This window comes from Arachis stenosperma, chromosome 5, assembly GCF_014773155.1.
Source record: "Arachis stenosperma cultivar V10309 chromosome 5, arast.V10309.gnm1.PFL2, whole genome shotgun sequence".
Lineage (NCBI taxonomy): Eukaryota > Viridiplantae > Streptophyta > Magnoliopsida > Fabales > Fabaceae > Arachis > Arachis stenosperma.
The window spans coordinates 53,890,896-53,914,537 of record NC_080381.1 but is presented as its reverse complement, the minus strand read 5'-3'; the positions used below and the strand labels follow the sequence as shown (position 1 = coordinate 53,914,537).

The 23,642-nt window shown below is 41.1% G+C and overlaps 2 non-coding genes across 2 annotated transcripts; both read left to right on the top strand.

Annotated features, from left to right (window-relative positions):
• The first annotated feature begins 6,026 nt into the window (after nt 1–6,026).
• LOC130984775 (small nucleolar RNA R71) lies at nt 6,027–6,134 on the top strand. The gene has a single exon (XR_009088686.1). It is a non-coding gene; the product is annotated as a small nucleolar RNA R71 (small nucleolar RNA).
• Nucleotides 6,135–19,196: 13,062 nt separating this feature from the next.
• On the top strand, nt 19,197–19,304 carry LOC130984079 (small nucleolar RNA R71). The gene has a single exon (XR_009088037.1). It is a non-coding gene; the product is annotated as a small nucleolar RNA R71 (small nucleolar RNA).
• Nucleotides 19,305–23,642: the final 4,338 nt, after the last annotated feature.

The window sequence follows — 23,642 nt, the reverse complement described above, 5'->3', positions numbered from 1 at the left end:
AGGACCTCTTAGCCACTCAATATCCAAGAAGCACCCAAACAACTCGGAACGAGGTACAGGAATGGGCAAAGAAGTACATCAACATTGAGGAAAATTCTCGACTAGGAGAGATCTCAAAAACCGAACATTCCTACTCCTCTCGGGATAAGGATAAAGAGTCCAAGAAAAAAGAAGATCAACATGGAGAGAAGCCTAGAAAATACCATAATTACACCCCCCTTCGGGTGTCTGTTGTGGATATCTACCGAGAAATATGCAACACTGAGAAGATCCCATCAACTCGCCCAATCAAAAACAAAAGAGGTCGGACGCGTTGAAGGTCCACCTCACACCAAAGTGGTTGGACAAAGTTGAAGGTCCACCTCACACCAAAGTGGTCGGACGAGTTGAAGGTCCACCTCACACCAAAGAGGTCGGACAAGTTGAAGGTCCACCTCACACTAAAGAGGTCGGATAAGTCGAAGGTCTACCTCACACCAAAGAGGTCGGACAAGTCGAGGGTCAACCTCACACCAAAGAGGTCGGACAAGTCGAATGTCTCACACCAAAGAGGTCGAACGAGTTGAACGTCCACCTCACACCCCTGAGAGACATGTTCATGGAGGTTTGAATAGGACTACGGGGTGCAAACAAGCCTTTTGGGATTTTGAAAATTCTTGGGGCAACCACCCATTCTTACCCAACCAAGGGAAAGTGAAAAGCTCATATTATACCTCGTAATGGGAAGTCTGGCAATAGCCTCATGGTGCACGAAATTGTGATCATCAATGGCGCCATCAACATGGTACGCTCAATTGCAATCTCAACTCTTTATCAAAACTTCGCACAACTAACCAACAAGTGCACTGGGTCGTCCAAGTAATAAACCTTACGCGAGTAAGGGTCGATCCCACGGAGATTGTTGGTATGAAGCAAGCTATGGTCACCTTGTAAATCTTAGTCAGGCAGATTCAAATGGTTATGAATGATATATGAATAAAACATAAAACAAGGATAGAGATACTTATGTATTTCATTGGAGAGAATTTCAGATAAGCGAATGAAGATGCTTTGTCCCTTCTGTCTCTCTGCTTTCCTACTGTCTTCATCCAATCCTTCTTACTCCTTTCCATGGCAAGCTGTATGTTGGGCATCACCGTTGTCAGTGGCTACAATCCCGTCCTCTCAGTGAAAATGTTCAACGCACCCTGTCACGGCACGGCTAATCATCTGTCGGTTCTCAATCAGGTTGGAATAGAATCCAGTGATTCTTTTGCGTCTGTCACTAACGCCCAGCCTTCAGGAGTTTGAAGCTCGTCACAGTCATTCAATCATTGAATCCTACTCAAAATACCACAGACAAGGTTTAGGCATGGCCGTGAGGCCAGCCCCCAAAACGTGATCAAAAGACTTAAAGATCTCAAGATCTGATCTAAGAACTAGATGTCCAAAGATTCAGAGATCTAAAGATTCAAAAATACAATAGTAAAAGGTCCTATTTGTAGAGAACTAGTAGCCTAGGGTTTACAGAAATGAGTAAATGACATAAAAATCCACTTCCGGGCCCACTTGGTGTGTGCTTGGGCTGAGCATTGAAGCATTTTCGTGTAGAGACTTTTCTTGGAGTTAAACGCCAGCTTTTGTGCCAGTTTGGGCGTTTAACTCCCATTCTTGTGCCAGTTCCAGCGTTTAACGCCGGGCAGTTTTGAGCTGATTTGGAACGCCGGTTTGGGCCATCAAATCTCGGGCAAAGTATAGACTGTTATACATTGCTGGAAAGCCCAGGATGTTTACTTTCCAACGCCGTTGAGAGCGCGACAATTCCTGTAGCTCCAGAAAATCCACTTCGAGTGCAGGGAGGTCAAAATCCAACAGCATCTGCAGTCCTTTTCAGTCTCTGAATCAGATTTTTGCTCAAGTCCCTCAATTTCAGCCAGAAAATACCTGAAATCACAGAAAACCACACAAACTCATAGTAAAGTCTAGAAAAGTGAATTTTAACTAAAAACTAATAAAAATATAATAAAAACTGACTAAAACATACTAAAAACAATGCCAAAAGCGTATAAATTATCCGCTCATCACAACACCAAACTTAAACTGTTGCTTGTCCCCAAGCAACTGAAAATCAAACAAGATAAAAAGAAGAGAATATGCAATGAATTCCAAAAACATCTATGAAGATCAGTATTAATTAGATGAGCGGGGCTTTTAGCTTTTTGCCTCTGAATAGTTTTGGCATCTCACTCTATCCTTTGAAATTCAGAATGATTGGCTTCTATAGGAACTCAGAATCCAGATAGTTTTATTGATTCTCCTAGTTAAGTATGATGATTCTTGAACACAGCTACTTTATGAGTCTTGGTCGTGGCCCAAAGCACTCTGTCTTCCAGTATTACCACCGGATACATACATGCCACAGACACATAATTGGGTGAACCTTTTCAGATTGTGATTCAGCTTTGCTAGAGTCCCCAATTAGAGGTGTCCAGGGTTCTTAAGCACACTCTTTTTGCCTTGGATCACAACTTTTTTTCTTTCTTTTTCTCTTTCTCCCTTTTTTTTGTATTCACTACTTTTTCTTGCTTTAAGAATCATTTTTATGATTTTTCAGATCCTCAGTAACATGTCTCCTTTTTCATCATTCTTTCAAGAGCCAACATTCATGAACCACAAATTCAAAAGACATATGCACTGTTTAAGCATACATTCAGAAAACAAAAGTATTGCCACCACATCAAAATAATTAATCTGTTATAAAATTCAAAATTCATGCAATTCTTCTCCTTTTCAATTAAGAACATTTTTCATTTAAGAGAGGTGATGGATTCATAGGACATTCATAACTTTAAGGCATAGACACTAAGACACTAATGATCATAAGACACAAACATAGATAAACATAAGCATAATTTTCGAAAAACAGGAAAATAGAGAACAAGGAAATTAAAGAACGGGTCCACCTTAGTGATGGCGGCTTGTTCTTCCTCTTGAAGATCTTATGGAGTGCTTGAGCTCCTCAATGTCTCTTCCTTGCCTTTGTTGCTCCTCTCTCATGATTCTTTGATCTTCTCTAATTTCATGGAGGAGGATGGAATGTTCTTGGTGCTCCACCCTTAGTTGTCCCATGTTGGAACTCAATTCTCCTAGGGAGGTGTTGATTTGCTCCCAATAGTTTTGTGGAAGAAAGTGCATCCCTTGAGGTATCTCAGGGATTTCATGATGAGTGGGATCTCTTGTTTGCTTTGAGCTCCTTCCACACAGATATCCATGAGGACTCGGTCCAACCTTTGATTAAAGTTGACCTTTTTGAGTTTGAAATGGACCTCGGGGATCACTTTTTTCAAGGCCACAACTTCATAGAAGTGGTCTTGATGCACCCTTGAGATGAATCTCTCCATCTCCCATGACTCAGAGGTGAAAGCTTTTGCCTTCCCTTTTTCTCTTTCTAAAGGTTTCTCTGGCCTTGGATGCCATAAATGGTTATGGAAAAACGAAAAGCAATGATTTTACCACACCAAACTTAAAAGGTTTGCTCGTCCTCGAGCAAAAGAAGAAAGAAGAGAGTAGAAGAAGAAGAAATAGAGGAGATAGAGATGGCTTTGTGGTTCAGCCAAAGGGGAAGAAGTAGTGTTTAGGTTGTGTGAAAATGAAGGAGTGAATATGGGTTTATATAGGGGTGGAGAGAGGGGTAGGGTTCGGTTATGAATGGGTGGGTTTGGAAGGGAAAGTGGTTTGAATTTGAATGGTGAGGTAGGTGGGGTTTTATGAAGGATGGATGTGAGTGGTGAAGAGAAGATGGGATTTGATAGGTGAAGGGTTTTTTTGGGGAAGAGGTGTTGAAGTGATTGGTGAATGGGTGAAGAAGAGAGAGAGGGTGGTGGGGTAGGTGGGGATCCTGTGGGGTCCACAGATCCTGAGGTGTCAAGAAAAAGTCATCACTGCACCAAGTGGCGAGCAAAATTGCTCTCTGTGCCAATTCTGGCGTTAAACGTCGGGCTGGTGCCCATTTCTGACGTTTAACACCAACTTCTTGCCCTTTCCTGGCGTTTAACACCAGTCTGGTGTCCCTTTCTGGCGTTAAACACCCAGAATGGTGCCAGACTGGGCATTAAACGCCCATTTGCTGCCCCTTACTGGTGTTTAAACGCCAGCAGGTTCTTCCTCCAGGGTGTGCTATTTTTCTTTCTGTTTTTCATTCTATTTTTGCTTTTTTAATTGATTTTGTGACTTTTCATGATCATCAACCTACAGAAAACATAAAATAACAAAGGAAAATAGATAAATATAACATTGGGTTGCCTCCTAACAAGCGCTTCTTTAATGTCAGTAGCTTGACAGTGGGCTCTCATAGAGCCTCACAAATGCTCAGAGCAATGTTGGAACCTGCCAACACCAAACTTAGAGTTTGAATGTGGGGGTTCAACACCAAACTTAGAAGTTAGTTGTGGCCTCCCAACACCAAACTTAGAGTTTGACTGTGGGGGCTCTGTGTTGCTCTGTTTTGAGAGAAGCTCTTCATGCTTCCTCTCCATGGTGACAGAGGGATATCCTTGAGCCTTAAACACAAAGGATTCTTCATTCACTTGAATGATCAATTCTCCTCTGTCCACATCAATCACAGCTTTTGTTGTGGCTAGGAAGGGTCTGCCAAGGATGATGGATTCATCCATGCACTTCCCAGTTTCTAGGACTATGAAATCAGTAGGGATGTAATGGTCTTCAATCTTCACCAAAACATCCTCTACAAGTCCATAAGCTTGTTTTCTTGAATTGTCTGTCATCTCTAGTGAGATTCTTACAGCTTGTACCTCAAAGATCCCTAGCTTCTCCATTAGAGAGAGAGGAATGAGGTTTACACTTGACCCTAAGTCACACAGAGCCTTCTTAAAGGTCATGGTGCCTATGGTACAAGGTATTGAGAACTTCCCAGGATCTTGTCTCTTTTGAGGTAATCTCTGCCTAGTCAAGTCATCCAGTTCTTTGGTGAGCAAAGGGGGTTCATCCTCCCAAGTCTCATTACCAAATAACTTGTCATTTAGCTTCATGATTGCTCCAAGGTATTTAGCAACTTGCTCTTCAGTGACATACTCATCCTCTTCAGAGGAAGAATACTCATCAGAGCTCATGAATGGCAGAAGTAAATCTATTGGAATCTCTATGGTCTCAGTGTGAGCCTCAGATTCCCATGGTTCCTCATTAGGGAACTCATTGGAGGCCAGTGGACGTCCATTGAGGTCTTCCTCAGTGGCGTTCACTGCCTCTCCCTCCTCTCCAAATTTGGCCATGTTGATGGCCTTACATTCTCGTTTTGGATTCTCTTCTGTGTTGCTTGGAAGAGTACTAGGTGGGAGTTCAGTAATTTTCTTGCTCAGCTGTCCCACTTGTGCCTCCAAATTCCTAATGGAGGACCTTGTTTCAGTCATGAAACTTTGAGTGGTTTTGATTAGATCAGAGACCATGGTTGCTAAGTCAGAGTGGCTCTGCTTAGAATTCTCTGTCTGTTGCTGAGAAGATGATGGAAAAGGCTTGCCATTGCTAAACCTGTTTCTTCCACCATTATTATTGTTGAAACCTTGTTGAGGTCTCTGTTGATCCTTCCATGAGAGATTTGGATGATTTCTCCATGAAGAATTATAGGTGTTTCCATAGGGTTCTCCCATGTAATTCACCTCTTCCATTGAAGGGTTCTCAGGATCATAAGCTTCTTCTTCAGATAAAGCGTCCTTAGTACTGCCTGGTGCAGCTTGCATTCCAGACAGATCTTGAGAAATCAAATTGACTTGCTGAGTCAATATCTTGTTCAGAGCCAATATGGCATTCAGAGTATCAATCTCAAGAACTCCTTTCTTCTGATTTGTCCCATTGTTCACAGGATTCCTTTCAGATGTGTACATGAATTGGTTATTTGCAACCATTTTGATTAGTTCTTGAGCTTCTGTAGGCGTCTTCTTCAGATGAAGAGATCCTCCAGCAGAGCTATCCAAAGACATCTTGGACAGTTCAGACAGACCATCATAGAAAATACCTATGATGCTCCATTCAAAAAGCATATCAAAGGGACACTTTTTGATCAATTATTTGTATCTTTCCCAAGCTTCATAGAGGGATTCTCCTTCCTTCTGTCTGAAGGTTTGGACTTCCACTCTAAGCTTACTCAATTTTTGAGATGGAAAGAACTTTGCTAAGAAGGCATTGACTAGCTTTTCCCAAGAGTTCAGGCTTTCTTTAGGTTGTGAGTCCAACCATATCCTAGCTCTGTCTCTTACAGCAAAAGGGAATAGCATAAGTCTGTAGACCTCAGGGTCAACCCCATTAGTCTTGACAGTGTCACAGATTTGCAAGAATTCAGCTAAAAATTGATGAGGATCTTCCAATGGAAGTCCATGAAACTTGCAATTCTATTGCATTAGAGAAACTAATTGAGGCTTAAGCTCAAAGTTGTTTGCTCCAATGGCAGGGATAGAGATGCTTCTCCCATAGAAGTCGGGAGTAGGTGCAGTAAAGTCACCCAGCACCTTCCTTGCATTGTTGGCTGGTGGACGAAATTGTGATTCAATATTCTTAATATATTATTCTATCTTTTTAGCTTTGGCATGTACCCTTGGGGCACTGGTTGAATTCACAACTCCGTTCAACTAACCAGCAAGTGTACTGGGTCGTCCAAGTAATACCTTACGTGAGTAAGGGTCGAATCCACAGAGATTATTGGTTTGAAGCAATCAATATTTATTTTATTAATCTTAGTCAGGATGTCAATAGGATTATTAGGATTAAAAGTGAAATTACTGGATTTCATAAAAGAGGGAACAATGTTACTTTGATTTGCAGCACTGGGGAATATGTTGGAGTTTTGGAGATGCTTTGTCCTTTGAATTTCTACTTTTCCTTGAAGTCCTCTTCTCACACGCCTGGTTCCTTCCATGGCAAGCTCTATGTAGGGTGTCACCGTTGTCAATGGCTACTTCCCATCCTCGCAATGAAAGCTATGCACGCACTCTGTCACAGTACGGCCAATCACCGGTTGGTTCCCGCTCCTACTGGAATAGAATCCCTCTTTTGCGTCTGTCACTAACGCCCAGCAGGTTAAAGTCTGAAGCACGTCACAGTCATTCAATCCCGGAATCCTACTCGGAATACCACAGACAAGGTTTAGACTTTCCGGATTCTCATGAATGCCGCCATCAATCCAGCTTATACCACGAAGATTCTGATTAGGGAAGCTAAGAGACATTCATTCAATCTGATGTAGAACGGAGGTGGTTGTCAGGCACACGTTCATGGATTGAGGAAGGTGATGAGTGTCACGGATCATCACCTTCTCCACAGTTAAGCGCGAATAAACATCTTAGATAAGAACAAGCGTGTTTGAATGGAAAACAAAGGAATTGTATTAAATCATCGAGACGCTGCAGAGCTCCTCACCCCCAACAATGGGGTTTAGAGACTCATGCCGTCACAAAGTATGTAATTCAGATCTGAAAATGTCATGAGGTACAAGATGAGTCTGTAAAAGTTGTTTAAATAGTAAACTAGTAACCTAGGTTTACAGAAAAATGAATAAACTAAGATAATTGGTGCAGAAATCCACTTCTGGGGCCCACTTGGTGTGTGCTGGGGCTGAGACTAAAGCTTTTCACGTGTAAAGGCCTTTCTTGGCGTCAAACTCCAGGTTTTGACGTGTTTTGGGCGTTCAACTCCGGATCATGACGTTTTTCTGGCGTTTAACTCCAGACAGCAGCATGTACTTGGCGTTCAACGCCAAGTTACGTCGTCTATCCTTGCGCAAAGTATGGACTATTATATATTGCTGGAAAGCCCTGGATGTCTACTTTCCAACGCCGTTGAGAGCGCGCCAATTGGACTCCTGTAGCTCCAGAAAATCCATTTCGAGTGCAGGGAGGTCAGGATCCAACAGCATCAGCAGTCCTTTTTCAGCCTAAGTCAGATTTTTGCTCAGCTCCCTCAATTTCAGCCAGAAAATACCTGAAATCACAGAAAAACACACAAACTCATAGTAAAGTCCAGAAATATGATTTTTGCCTAAAAACTAATATTATTTTGCCAAGAACATAACTGAAACATGCTAAAATCTACATGAAATTACCCCCAAAAAGCGTACAAAATATCCGCTCATCACTGGCATTGTTGTTGTTTTCGGCTGCCATGGGTTCTTCTTCTTTGAAGATTTCTGTTAGGTCCTCTACAGAGAGTTGTGCCTTAGCTTCTCTTAGCTTTCGCTTCAAGGTCCTTTCAAGTTCAGGGTCAGCCTCAACAAGAATGCTTTTGTCTTTGCTCCTGCTCATATGAAAGAGAAGAGAACAAGAAAATATGGAATCCTCTATGTCACAGTATAGAGATTCCTTGAGGTGTCAGAGGAAAAGAAAAATAGAAGGAAGAAGTAGAGAATTCGAACTTATCAAGAAAGATGGAGTTCGAATTGTGCATTAAAGAATAATGTTAGTCCATAAATAGAAGGATGTGAGAAGAGGGGAAGAAATTTTCAAAAATAAATTAAAAAGATTTTTTAAAAACATTTTGAAAAATACTATTTGATTTTCAAAAACTAAGAGTGGAAAAAAAATCAAGTGATTTTTGAAAAAGATTTTGAAATTAGAAATCAAAAAGATATGACTGAAAACTATTTTAAAAAAAAAGATGTGATTAAAAAGATATGATTGAAAAGTTATGGTTTTAAAAAGATATGATTGAAAAGTTATGGTTTTAAAAAGATATGATTGAAAAGATATGATTGAAAAGATATGATTTGAAAAATAGTTTAAAAAGATATGATTTTAAAAATTAATGACTTGGCTAACAAGAAAAGATATGATTCAAACATTAAACCTTTCTCAACAGAAAAGGCAACATACTTGAAATGTTGAATCAAATCATTAATTGATAGCAAGTATTTTTGAAAATGGAAAGAAATTGATTTTGAAAAAGATTTGATTGAAAAGATTTGATTTGAAAAAGATTTGATTTTGAAAAGATTTTGAAAACTTGAAAAAAATTTGAATTGAAAACAGAATCTTCCCTCTTGTGCCATCCTGGCGTTAAACGCCCAGAATGGTGCACATTCTGGCGTTTAACGCCCAAAGCACTACCCTTTTGGGCGTTAAACGCCCAGCCAGGCACCCTGGCTGGCGTTTAAACGCCAGTTTGCCTTCCTCACTTGGCGTTTTGAACGCCCAGCTTTTTCTGTATAATTCCTCTGCTGTATGTTTTGAATCTTCAATTCTCTGTATTATTGACTTGAAAAGACACAAATTAAAATATTTTTGGAATTTTTAATAATGAGGAATAATCAAAATGCAACTAAAATCAAATAACAATGCATGCAAGACACCAAACTTAGCAGTTTGTATACTACTGACACTAACAAAATGAGAATGCACATGAGAAATAACAAAACACTCAAGTCAAGAGAATTCAAAGATCAGAGCAAGAAAATCATCAAGAACAACTTGAAGATTAATGAAGACACATGCATGAATTCGAAAAATGCAAGAAGAACAGAAAGATGCAATTGACACCAAACTTAAAATGAGACACTAGACTCAAATAAGAAATATTTTTGGTTTTTTTTTATGATTTTGTAAATTTTTTTGGATTTTTCGAAAATTAAGAGGAAGAAGAAAATAAAGTATCAAAATTCTTAATGAGAATTCCAGGAATCATGCAATGTTAGTCTAAAGCTTCAGTCTAAAGAAATTAGACATGTCTAGCCAAGCTTCAGCAGGACATTACATTCAAGAGCTAAATTGATGAGAATCAATCAGCTTTGGTGATGATAAGAACATCACCTTGAAACACTAGAATTCATTCTTAAGAACTCTGGAAAATACCTAATCTAAGCAACAAGATGAACCGTCAGTTGTCCAAACTCAACAATCCCCGGCAACGGCGCCAAAAACTTGGTGCACAAAATTGTGATCATCAATGGCGCCATCAACATGGTACGCTCAATTGCAATCTCAACTCTTTATCACAACTTCGCACAACTAACCAGCAAGTGCACTGGGTCGTCCAAGTAATAAACCTTACGCGAGTAAGGATCGATCCCACGGAGATTGTTGGTATGAAGCAAGCTATGGTCACCTTGTAAATCTTAGTCAGGCAGATTCAAATGGTTATGAATGATATATGAATAAAACATAAAACAAGGATAGAGATACTTATGTATTTCATTGGTGAGAATTTCAGATAAGCGAATGGAGATGCTTTGTCCCTTCCATCTCTCTGCTTTCCTACTGTCTTCATCCAATCCTTCTTACTCCTTTCCATGGCAAGCTGTATGTTGTTCATCACCGTTGTCAGTGGCTACAATCCCGTCCTCTCAGTGAAAATGTTCAACGCACCCTGTCATGGCACGGCTAATCATCTGTCGGTTCTCAATCAGGTTGGAATAGAATCCAGTGATTCTTTTGCGTCTGTCACTAACACCCAGCCTTCAGGAGTTTGAAGCTCGTCACAGTCATTCAATCATTGAATCCTACTCAGAATACCACAGACAAGGTTTAGGCATGGCCGTGAGGCCAGCCCCCAAAACGTGATCAAAAGACTCAAAGATCTCAAGATCTGATCTAAGAACTAGATGTCCAAAGATTCAAAGATCTAAAGATTCAAAAATACAATAGTAAAAGGTCCTATTTGTAGAGAACTAGTAGTCTAGGGTTTACAGAAATGAGTAATTGACATAAAAATCCACTTCCGGGCCCACTTGGTGTGTGCTTGGGCTGAGCATTGAAGCATTTTCGTGTAGAGACTTTTCTTGGAGTTAAACGCCAACTTTTGTGCCAGTTTGGGCGTTTAACTCCCATTCTTGTGCCAGTTCCGGCGTTTAACGCCGGGCAGTTTTGAGCTGATTTGGAACGCCGGTTTTGGCCATCAAATCTCGGGCAAAGTATGGACTATTATACATTGCTGGAAAGCCCAGGATGTCTACTTTCTAACGCCGTTGAGAGCGCGCCAATTGGGCTTCTGTAGCTCCAAAAAATCCACTTCGAATGCAAGGAGGTCAGAATCCAACAGCATCTGCAGTCCTTTTCAGTCTCTGAATCAGATTTTTGCTCAAGTCCCTCAATTTCAGCCAGAAAATATCTGAAATCACAGAAAAACACACAAACTCATACTAAAGTCCAGAAAAGTGAATTTTAACTAAAAACTAATAAAAATATAATAAAAACTGACTAAAACATACTAAAAACATACTAAAAACAATGCCAAAAAGCGTATAAATTATCCGCTCATCACCTCATCACTAGTTAAAGAAGACAAAAGTGGGCAACAATCCGTCTACTTCATCATCAAGGCCCTACAAGGGGCCGAACTAAACTATCAAGAGATAGAGCAGTTCGCCTACGCCCCCATACTCACCTCTCGATGACTCCACCCATACTTTCAAGCTCACACTATCAGAGTTCGGACCAACCAACCCATCGAAGGTATCCTACAAGAAAACAGACTTAGCAGGAAGAATTCTACAGTGGGCAGTCAAAATCGATCTTTGACATAAAGCTCAGACTGCCATCAAATCATAGTATTTGGCCGACTTCATTACAGAGTACACTGACACCCCGGGAACTCCTACAAAATGGAAACTCTACATGGATGATTCTTCAAACAAAACCGGGAGTGGTGCAGGTGTAATTATAGAAAAGCGATCAGGGAAGCCAAATCAAGTCAAATGACCAAGCTGAATACGAGGCACTACTGGCTGGTTTAAGGCTAGCTAAGAAGGTAGGAGCTTACCATGTCCAATGACTCACAAGTAGTCACCTCACAAATAGAAGGGAGCAACCAAGCTGAGGATCCCACCACAAAAAATACCTCGGGTAATTCGGGGGACCCTGGACAAAACCAGAGAATAGCTCGAACAATTCAGGGGACCCTTGACAAAAATAGAAAACAGCTCGGACATTTAGGGGAATATGAAGTCTGACACATACCTCGGGAGCAGAATGCCCGAGCTGATGCATTTTCAAAACTAGCCAACACCAAACCAGGGGGCAATAACAGAAGCCTCATCCATACCACATTACAAGACCACAACAAGGAAGGAAAAAAAACCCTCTCCTCAGAGTCCGGCGACACCAGCTCATAATTCTTTTCCTCATCCCTATCCCTACAAATTCAGAGGAACCTCCTAAGTCGCACACAGTACTTAGGGTCAGCCACAGTAACACGCATTACAACTATGGAATCCGGTCAATCAGACATGCCGACCGGGATCTTAGTAGACATCTCAGCAATATTTTTTCAAGATGACATAGGTCAACCATGAGGTTATTACCAAACAACTCGGACAAATAATGGAAACAACTCGGACAATAACAGCAAAATATCAAGTCTCAGATATAGCAGTAAAAGGGAAACCCCAGGACTCACACAAAAGTCCAGGGGCACCCTTTGGAGGCAACAACAGGGCAAGAACACAAAGAAGAGAAGCCCACAATCTATACCTAAACAGTCCGAACACCTCTCAAACAAAAGGTCAAAACAAAAGCTAGAACTTTTTGTACAAAGGGAGTCAGGCAACAATGAAAAGAAACAGGAACAACAACCAAATCCTAAGCAAAGCACACATTCTCCTCAAAGGCGAATATGCAAACTTTTTGCAGAAAGAACCAAAGTTCTTCAGATCAAAAGGGAGCTTGGGCTGAAGAGCTCCCACAAGTCCTATGAGCATATCGGACAACTCCACACTTCACCACGGGGGAATCACCCTTCCGATTGACTCGCGGAGTGGAGGCAATGATCCCAGTAGAGATCGAAGAAAGATCCCCCAGAATGATCCTCTACAATAAAGAGGTCAAATCCAAAGGAAAGAGCTCGACCTACTCCCAGAAGTCTGAGAAAGAGCTCAGATCAGGGAAGAAGCGTTAAAACGTCGCATGGCCTTAAGGTGCAAATGAAAGGTAGTACACAGAAGCTTCACCAATAATGACCTCATCCCAATCCGAGATGATATCAGAACAAGTCGACCGGAAGAGGGAAAGCTAGCAGCTAAATGGAAAGGACCCTGCCAAAAGTACTGGGGAAAGGTGGTGCGCGAAATTGTGAACAATACTTTTCACAACTCTCATAATCCCTGGTCATGAACTCCAAAAACTTGGTGGTTCAATTCCATGGCATTACACAACTTCGCACAACTAACCAGCAAGTGCACTGGGTCGTCCAAGTAATACCTTACGTGAGTAAGGGTCGATCCCACGGAGATTGTTAGCATTGAAGCAAGCTATGGTCATCTTGTAAATCTTAGTCAAGCAAACTCAAATGTATATGATGATGAACGAAAATAATATAAAGATAAAGATAGTGATACTTATGTATATCATTGGTGTAAGAGCTTCAGACAAGTGTATGAAGAGGCCTTCCCTTCCGTCTCTCTTGATTTCCTACTGCCTTCATCCAATCCTTCTTACTCCTTTCCATGGCAAGCTCGTGTAGGGTTTCACTGTTGTCAGCAGCTACCTCCCATCCGCGCAGTGAAAGCTAATGCACGCACTCTGTCACAGTACTGCCAATCACCGGTTTGGTTCCCTCCCCTACCGGAATAGAATCACTCTTTTGCGTCTGTCACTAACGCCCAGTAGGTTACAGGTTTGAAGCACGTCACAGTCATTCAGTCATTGAATCCTACTCAGAATACCACAGACAAGGTTAGACCTTCCGGATTCTCTTGAATGCCGCCATCAGTTCTTGCCTATACCACGAAGACTCTGATCTCACGGAATGGCTGGCTCGTTTGTCAGGCGAGCACTCGGTTGTCAGGCGATCAACCATGCATCGTGCAATCAGGAATCCAAGAGATATTCACTAAGCCTCAGATGCTTGTAGAACAAGAATGGTTGTCAGTCACCTTGTTCATGGGTGAGAATGGTGATGGGCGTCAATCATCACCTTCATCATGTTGAAGAACAAGTGATATCTTGGACAAAGAACAAGTGGAATTGAATGGAAGAACAATAGTAATTGCATTAATACTCGAGGTACAGCAGAGCTCCACACCTTAATCTATGGTGTGTAGAAACTCCACCGTTGAAAATACATAAGAACAAGGTCTAGGCATGGCCGAATGGCCAGCCTCCCAAAGAGGGTTCAATCATAAAAACATGATCAAAAGGCTCTCTAATACAATAGTAAAAGGTCCTACTTATAGAAAACTAGTACATAGATGAGTAAATGACATAAAAATCCACTTCCGGGCCCACTTGGTGTGTGCTGGGGCTGAGCAATGAAGAAATTTCGTGTAGAGACTCTCCTTGGAGTTAAACGCCAGCTTTAGTGCCAGTTTGGGCGTTTAACTCCCAATTAGGTGCCAGTTCCGGCGTTTAACGCTGGAATTCCTTGAGGTGACTTTGAACGCCGGTTTGGGCCATCAAATCTTGGGCAAAGTATGGACTATTATATATTGCTGGAAAGCCCAGGATGTCTACTTTCCAACGCCGTTGAGAACGCGCCAATTAGGCTTCTGTAGCTCCAGAAAATCCACTTCGAGTGCAGGGAGGTCAGAATCCAACAGCATCTGCAGTCCTTTTGAGTCTCTGGATCAGATTTTTGCTCAGGTCCCTCAATTTCAGCCAGAAAATACCTGAAATCACAGAAAAACACACAAACTCATAGTAAAGTCCAGAAAAGTGAATTTTAACTAAAAACTAATAAAAATATACTAAAAACTAACTAGATCATACTAAAAATATACTAAAAACAATGCCAAAAAGCATACAAATTATCTGCTCATCACAACACCAAACTTAAATTGTTGCTTGTCCCCAAGCAACTGAAAATCAAATAAGATAAAAGGGAAGAGAATATGCAATGAACTCCAAAAACATCTATGAAGATCAGTATTAATTAGATGAGCGGGGCTTTTAACTTTTTGTCTTTGAATAGTTTTGGCATCTCACTCTATCCCTTGTAATTCAGAATGATTGGCTTCTTTAGGAACTTAGAATCCAGATAGTGTTATTGATTCTCCTAGTAAAGTATGATGATTCTTGAACATAGCTATTTATTGAGTCTTGGCTGTGGCCCAAAGCACTCTGTCTTCCAGTATTACCACCGGATACATACATGCCACAGACACATAATTGGGTGAACCTTTTCAGATTGTGACTCAGCTTTGCTAAAGTCCCCAATTAGAGGTGTCCAGGGTTCTTAAGCACACTCTTATTTGCCTTGGATCACAACTTTATTTCTTTCTTTCTCTTCTCTTTTTTTTTTTTTTCCTTTCGGTTTTTTTTTCTTCTTTCTCTTTTTTTTTTTGTATTCACTGCTTTTTCTTGCTTCAAGAATCATTTTTAATGATTTTTCAGATCCTCAGTAACATGTCTCCTTTTTCATCATTCTTTCAAGAGCCAACATTCATGAACCACAAGTTCAAAAGACATATGCACTGTTCAAGCATACATTCAGAGAACAAAAGTGTTGCCACCACATCAAAATAATTAAACTATTATAAAATTCAGAATTCATGCAATTCTTTCCTTTTCAATTAAGCACGTTTTTATTCAAGAAAGGTGATGGATTCATAGGACATTCATAACTTTAAGGCATAGACACTAAGACACTAATGATCACAAGACACAAACATGGATAACCATAAGCACAAAAATCGAAAAACAGAAGAATAAAGAACAAGGAAATCAAGGAACGGGTCCACCTTAGTGATGGCGGCTCTTTCTTGCTCTTGAAGATCCTATGGAGTGCTTGAGCTCCTCAATGTCACTTCCTTGTCTTTGTTGCTCCTCCCTCATGATTCTTTGGTCTTTTCTAATTTCATGGAGGAGAATGGAGTGTTCTTGATGCTCCACCCTTAGTTGTCCCATGTTGGAACTCAATTCTCCTAGGGAGGTGTTTAATTGCTCCCAATAATTTTGTGGAGGAAAGTGCATCCCTTGAGGAATCTCAGGGATCTCATGGTGAGAGGGGTCTCTTGTGTACTCCATCCTTTTCTTGGTGATGGGCTTGTCCTCATCAATAGGGATATCTCCCTCTATGTCAACTCCAACTGAATAACAGAGGTGACAGATGAGATGAGGAAAGGCTAACCTTGCCAAAGTGGAGGTCTTGTCCGCCACCTTGTAGAGTTCTTGGGCTATAACCTCATGAACTTCTATTTCTTCTCCAATCATGATGCTATGGATCATGATGGCCCGGTCTATGGTAACTTCGGACCGGTTGCTAGTGGGAATGATTGAGCGTTGTATGAACTCTAACCATCCTCTAGCCACGGGCTTGAGGTCATGCCTTCTCAATTGAACCGGCTTTCCTCTTGAATCTTGCTTCCATTGTGCGCCCTCTTCACATATGGTTGTGAGGACTTGGTCCAACCTTTGATCAAAGTTGACCCTTCTAGTGTAAGGATGCTCATCTCCTTGCATCATAGGCAAGTTGAACACCACCCTCACACTCTCCGGACTAAAATCCAAGTATTTCCCCCGAACCATAGTGAGATAATTCTTTGGATTCGGGTTCACACTTTGGTCATGGTTCTTTGTGATCCATGCATTGGCATAGAACTCTTGAACCATCAAGATTCCGACTTGTTGAATGGGGTTGGTGAGTACTTCCCAACCTCTTCTTCGGATCTCATGGCGGATCTCCGGATATTCACCCTTTTTGAGTGAAAAGGGGACTTCGGGGATCACCTTCTTCAAGGCCACAACTTCATAGAAGTGGACTTGATGCACCCTTGAGAGGAATCTATCCATCTCCCATGACTCGGAGGTGGAAGCTTTTGCCTTCCCTTTCCTCTTTTTAGAGGTTTCTCCGGCCTTGGATGCCATAAATGGTTATGAAAAAGCAACGCTTTTACCACACCAAACTTAAAATGTTTGCTCGTCCTCGAGCAAAAGAAGAAAGAAGAGAGTAGAAGAAGAAGAAATGAGGAAGAGGGGAAGGTTTGTGTGTTCGGCCAAGAAGGGAAAGAAAGGGTGTTTAGGTTGTGTGAAAATGAAGGGTTGAAGAGAAAGATGGGATTTGATAGGTGAAGGGTTTTTGGGGAAGAGGTATTGAGGTGATTGGTGAGTGGGGGAAGAAGAGAGAGAGTGATGGTGGGGTCCTGTGGGGTCCACAGATCCTGTGGTGTCAAGGAAAAGTCATCCCTGCACCAAGTGGCATCAAAATCCCCGTTTTGAGCCATTTCTGGCGTTAAACGCCGGGCTGGTGCCCATTCCTGGCGTTTAACGCCAGGTTGTTGCCCTTTACTGGCGTTTAACGCCAGTATGGTGCCCCTTTCTGGCGTTAAACGCCCAGAATGGTGCCAGACTGGGCGTTAAACGCCCAACAGCTAGCATTACTGGCGTTTGAACGCCAGCTTCTTCTCCTCCAGGGTGTGCTATTTTTCTTCCTGTTTTTCATTCTGTTTTTGCTTTTTTCATTGTTTTTGTGACTTCTTATGATCATCAACCTACAAAAAAGATAAAATAACAAAAGGAAATAGTTAACTATAAAACATTGGGTTGCCTCCCAACAAGCGCTTCTTTAATGTCATTAGCTTGACAGAGGACTCTCATGGAGCCTCAGAAATACTCAGAACCGTGTTGGAACCTCCCAACACCAAACTTAGAGTTTGAATGTGGGGGTTCAACACCAAACTTAGAGTTTGGTTGTGGCCTCCCAACACCAAACTTAGAGTTTGACTGTGGGGGCTCTGCTTGGCTCTGTTTTGAGAGAAGCTCTTCATGCTTCCTCTCCATGATGATAGAGGGATGTCCTTGGGCCTTAAACACCAAGGATTCTTCATTCACTTGAATGATCAACTCTCCTCTATCAACATCAATCACAGCCTTTGCTGTGGCTAGGAAGGGTCTGCCAAGGATGATGGATTCATCCATGCACTTCCCTGTCTCTAGGACTATGAAGTCAGTAGGAATGTAATGGTCTTCAATCTTCACCAAAACATTCTCTACAAGTCCATGAGCTTGTTTTCTTGAATTGTCTGCCATCTCTAATGAGATTCTTGCAGCTTGCACCTCAAGGATCCCTAATTTCTCCATTACAGAGAGGGGCATGAGGTTTACACTTGACCCTAAGTCACACAAGGCCTTCTTGAAGGTCATGGTGCCTATGGTACAAGGTATAGAAAACTTCCCAGGATCTTGCCTCTTTTGAGGCAGTTTCTGCCTAGACAAGTCATCCAGTTCTTTGGTGAGCAAGGGAGGTTCATCCTCCCAAGTCTCATTTCCAAATAACTTGTCATTCAGTTTAATGATTGCTCCAAGGTATTTAACAACTTGCTCTTCAGTGACATACTCATCCTCTTCAGAGGAAGAATACTCATCAGAGCTCATGAATGGCAGAAGTAAGTCCAATGGAATCTCTATGGTCTCATCTTGAGCCTCAGATTCCCATTGTTCCTCATTGAGGAACTCAGAGGAGATTGGTACACGCCCACTGAGGTCTTCCTCAGTGGCGTCCTCCTCCTCTCTTTCCTCTCCATATTCGGCCATGTCTATGGCTTTGCACTCTCCTTTTGGATTTTCTTCTGTATTACTTGGGAGAGTGCTAGGAGGGAGTTCAGTGACTTTCTTGCTCAGCTGACCCACTTGTCCTTCCAAATTTCTGATGGAGGACCTTGTTTCATTCATGAAACTTTGAGTGGTCTTTATTAGATCAGAGACCATTGTTGCTAAGTCAGAAGTATTCTGCTTAGAACTCTCTGTCTGTTGCTGAGAAGATGATGGAAAAGGCTTGCCATTGCTAAACCTGTTTCTTCCACCATTATTGTTATTGAGACCTTGTTGAGGTCTCTCTTGATTCTTCCATGAGAAATTGGGGTGATTTCTCCATGAAGAATTGTAGGTGTTTCCATAGGGTTCTCCTAGGTAATTCACCTCTTCCATAGAAGGGTTCTCAGGATCATAGGCTTCTTCCTCAGATGAAGCTTCCTTAGTACTGCTTGGTGCATTTTGCATTCCAGACAGACTTTGAGAAATCAAATTGACTTGTTGAGTCAATATCTTGTTCTGAGCCAAAATGGCATTCAGAGTATCAATCTCAAGAACTCCTTTCTTCTGACTAGTCCCATTGTTTACAGGATTCCTTTCAGAAGTGTACATGAATTGGTTATTTGCAACCATTTCAATCAATTCTTGAGCTTCTGCAGGCGTCTTCTTCAGATGAAGAGATCCTCCAGCAGAGCTATCCAAAGACATCTTGGATAGTTCAGAGAGACCATCATAGAAAATACCTATGATGCTCCATTCAGAAAGCATGTCTGAAGGACATCTTCTGATTAATTGTTTGTATCTTTCCCAAGCTTCATAGAGGGATTCTCCATCCTTCTGTCTGAAGGTTTGGACTTCCACTCTAAGCTTACTCCATCTTTGTGGTGGAAAGAACTTTGCCAAGAAGGCATTGACTAGCTTTTCCCAAGAGTCCAGGCTTTCTTTAGGTGGAGAATCCAACCATATTCTAGCTCTGTCTCTTACAGCAAAAGGGAATAGCATCAGTCTATAGACCTCAGGGTTAACCCCATTAGTCTTGACTGTGTCACAGATTTGCAAGAATTCAGCTAAAAACTGATGAGGATCTTCCATTGGAAGTCCATGGAACTTGCAATTCTGTTGCATTAGAGAAACTAATTGAGGCTTAAGCTCAAAGTTGTTTGCTCCAATGGCAGGGATAGAGATGCTTCTCCCATAGAAATCAGGAGTAGGTGCAGTAAAGTCACCCAGCACCTTCCTTGCATTGTTTGCATTATTGTTGTTTTCGGCTGCCATGTCTTCTTCTTCTTTGAAGAATTCGGTCAGGTCCTCTAAAGAGAGTTGTGTTTTGGTTTTTCTTAGCTTTCTCTTCAGGGTCCTCTCAGGTTCAGGATCAGCTTCAACAAGAATGCCTTTGTCTCTGCTCCTGCTCATATGAAAGAGAAGAGAAAAAGAAAATGTGGAATCCTCTATGTCACAGTATAGAGATTCCTTGAAGTGTCAGAGGAAAAGAGAAATAGAAAGAAGAAGGAGAAGAAGAATTCAAACTTTAATTAGATAAGGTTCGAATTGTGCATTTAGAAGGAGTGGTACTCCATAAATAGTAGGATGTGGGAAGGAGGAAAGAGAATTTTCGAAAATTCAATCAAAAGATTTTGAAAACATTTTGAAAATTTGATTGAAAATTTTCGAAAATTCAAAGTGAAAAAGAAATCAATTGATTTTTGAAAAAGATTTTGAAATTAGAAATCAAAAAGATTTGATTGAAAACTATTTTGAAAAAGATGAGGTTAAAAAGATTTGATTGAAAAGTTATGGTTTTAAAAAGATGTGATTGAGAAGATATGATTTGAAAACAATTTTAAAAGATATGATTTGAAAACAATTTGAAAAGATATGATTGTAAAAATTAATGACTTGCCTAACAAGAAAAGATATGATTCAAACATAAAACCTTTCTTAATAGAAAAGGCAAAAAATGTTCAATCAAATCATTAATTGTTAGTAAGTATCTTTGAAAAAGGAAAGAAATTGATTTTGAAAGCATTTGATTGAAAAGATATGATTTGAAAAAGATTTGGTTTTGAAAAACTTTGGAAACTTGAAAAAAATTGATTTTGAAAACAAAATCTTCCCCCTAGCACCATCCTGGCGTTAAACGCCCAGAATGGTATCCATTCTGGCGTTTAACGCCCAAAATGCACCCTTTTTGGGCGTTAAACGCCCAACCAGGTACCCTGGCTGGCGTTTAAACGCCAGTCTGCCTTCTTCACTGGGCATTTTTGAATGCTCAGCTTTTTCTGTATAATTCCTCTGCAGTATGTTCTGAATCTTCAATTCTTTGTATCATTGACTTGAAAAGACACAAATTAAAAATATTTTTGGATTTTTAATAATCTAAATGCAAAAGGAATCAATTGACAATGCATGCAAGACACCAAACTTAGCAGTTTGTATACTACTGACACTAACAATATGAGAATGCATATGAGACACAGAAAATACTTCAAGTCAATAGAATTCAAAGATTAGAACACAAAAATCATCAAGAATTACTTGAGGATCCTTCAGACACATGAAATGATGCATGCAATTGACACTAAACTTAAGATGAGACACTAGACTTAAGCAAGAAACATCAAATATTTTTGGTTTTTTTTTATGAATTTGTAATTTTTTTGTATTTTTCGAAAATTAAGTGGAAAAAGATATTAAAATTCTTAATGAGAATTCCAGGAATCAGTGCAATGCTAGTCTAAGACTCCGGTCCAGGAATTAGACATGGCTTTACAGCCAGCCAAGCTTTCAAGGAAAGCTTCGGTCCAAAACACTAGACATGACCAAAGGTCAGCCAAATCTTAGCGGATCACTGCTCCAAGAGCAAAATTGATGAAAATCAACAAGCTCTTGTGGTGATAAGTTGAAACCTCGGTCCAATCAGATTAGACATGGCTTCTCAGCCAGCCAGATTTCAACAAATCATCATGAAACTCTAGAATTCATCTTCAAGAATTTCGAAAAAAAATAAATACCTAATCTAAGCAACAAGATGAACCGTCAGTTGTCCAAACTAGAACAATCCCAGGCATTGTTACCAAAAGCTTGCTCAAAACTTGAACAGTCCCCGGCAACGGCGCCAAAAACTTGGTGCGCGAAATTGTGAACAATACTTTTCACAACTCTCATAATCCCTGGTCATGAACTCCAAAAACTTGGTGGTTCAATTCCATGGCATTACACAACTTCGCACAACTAACCAGCAAGTGCACTGGGTCGTCCAAGTAATACCTTACGTGAGTAAGGGTCGATCCCACGGAGATTGTTAGCATTGAAGCAAGCTATGGTCATCTTGTAAATCTTAGTCAGGCAAACTCAAATGTATATGATGATGAACGAAAATAATATAAAGATAAAGATAGTGATACTTATGTATATCATTGGTGTAAGAGCTTCAGACAAGTGTATGAAGATGCCTTCCCTTCCGTCTCTCTTGATTTCCTACTGCCTTCATCCAATCCTTCTTACTCCTTTCCATGGCAAGCTCGTGTAGGGTTTCACTGTTGTCAGCAGCTACCTCCCATCCGCGCAGTGAAAGCTAATGCACGCACTCTGTCACAGTACGGCCAATCACCGGTTTGGTTCCCTCCCCTACCAGAATAGAATCACTCTTTTGCGTCTGTCACTAACGCCCAGTAGGTTACAGGTTTGAAGCACGTCACAGTCATTCAGTCATTGAATCCTACTCAGAATACCACAGACAAGGTTAGACCTTCCGGATTCTCTTGAATGCCACCATCAGTTCTTGCCTATACCACGAAGACTCTGATCTCACGGAATGGCTGGCTCGTTTGTCAGGCGAGCACTCGGTTGTCAGGCGATCAACCATGCATCGTGCAATCAGGAATCCAAGAGATATTCACTAAGCCTCAGATGCTTGTAGAACAAGAATGGTTGTCAGTCACCTTGTTCATGGGTGAGAATGGTGATGGGCGTCAATCATCACCTTCATCATGTTGAAGAACAAGTGATATCTTGGACAAAGAACAAGTGGAATTGAATGGAAGAACAATAGTAATTGCATTAATACTCGAGGTACAGCAGAGCTCCACACCTTAATCTATGGTGTGTAGAAACTCCACCGTTGAAAATACATAAGAACAAGGTCTAGGCATGGCCGAATGGCCAGCCTCCCAAAGAGGGTTCAATCATAAAAACATGATCAAAAGGCTCTCTAATACAATAGTAAAAGGTCCTACTTATAGAAAACTAGTACATAGATGAGTAAATGACATAAAAATCCACTTCCGGGCCCACTTGGTGTGTGCTTGGGCTGAGCAATGAAGAAATTTCGTGTAGAGACTCTCTTTGGAGTTAAACGCCAGCTTTAGTGCCAGTTTGGGCGTTTAACTCCCAATTAGGTGCCAGTTCCGGCGTTTAACGCTGGAATTCCTTGAGGTGACTTTGAACGCCGGTTTGGGCCATCAAATCTTGGGCAAAGTATGGACTATTATATATTGCTGGAAAGCCCAGGATGTCTACTTTCCAACGCCGTTGAGAACGCGCCAATTAGGCTTCTGTAGCTCCAGAAAATCCACTTCGAGTGCAGGGAGGTCAGAATCCAACAGCATCTGCAGTCCTTTTGAGTCTCTGGATCAGATTTTTGCTCAGGTCCCTCAATTTCAGCCAGAAAATACCTGAAATCACAGAAAAACACACAAACTCATAGTAAAGTCCAGAAAAGTGAATTTTAACTAAAAACTAATAAAAATATACTAAAAACTAACTAGATCATACTAAAAATATACTAAAAACAATGCCAAAAAGCATACAAATTATCCGCTCATCAAAAGGCCACCACAAAGTGTCCGACCTCGAGGGGTGAGAGCTACCAAGGTCATGGCATGCCTGCAAAAGGCGCCAGGCCGAGATCTAAAAGATTGCCCGACCTGGAAGGGTAAGCACTAACATGCACACACTCTTATTCATATCTTCATTTTATTGTTTAAAAGTTCGCAGATTTCCTAAAAAGTTTCCTACCAAGACGCCCGACTACGGCAGGTCGGCAAGGTGAACACCAGATTCACCGCCCGATCACGACAAAGTCGGCAAGATGAAAACCAAATTTATCGTCCGATTACAAAGCGACAAGTCGGCAAGGTGAAAACCAATTTCACCGCTCGACCACGATGAAAACCGAATTCATCGTTTGATTTGACAAAGGTCGACAAA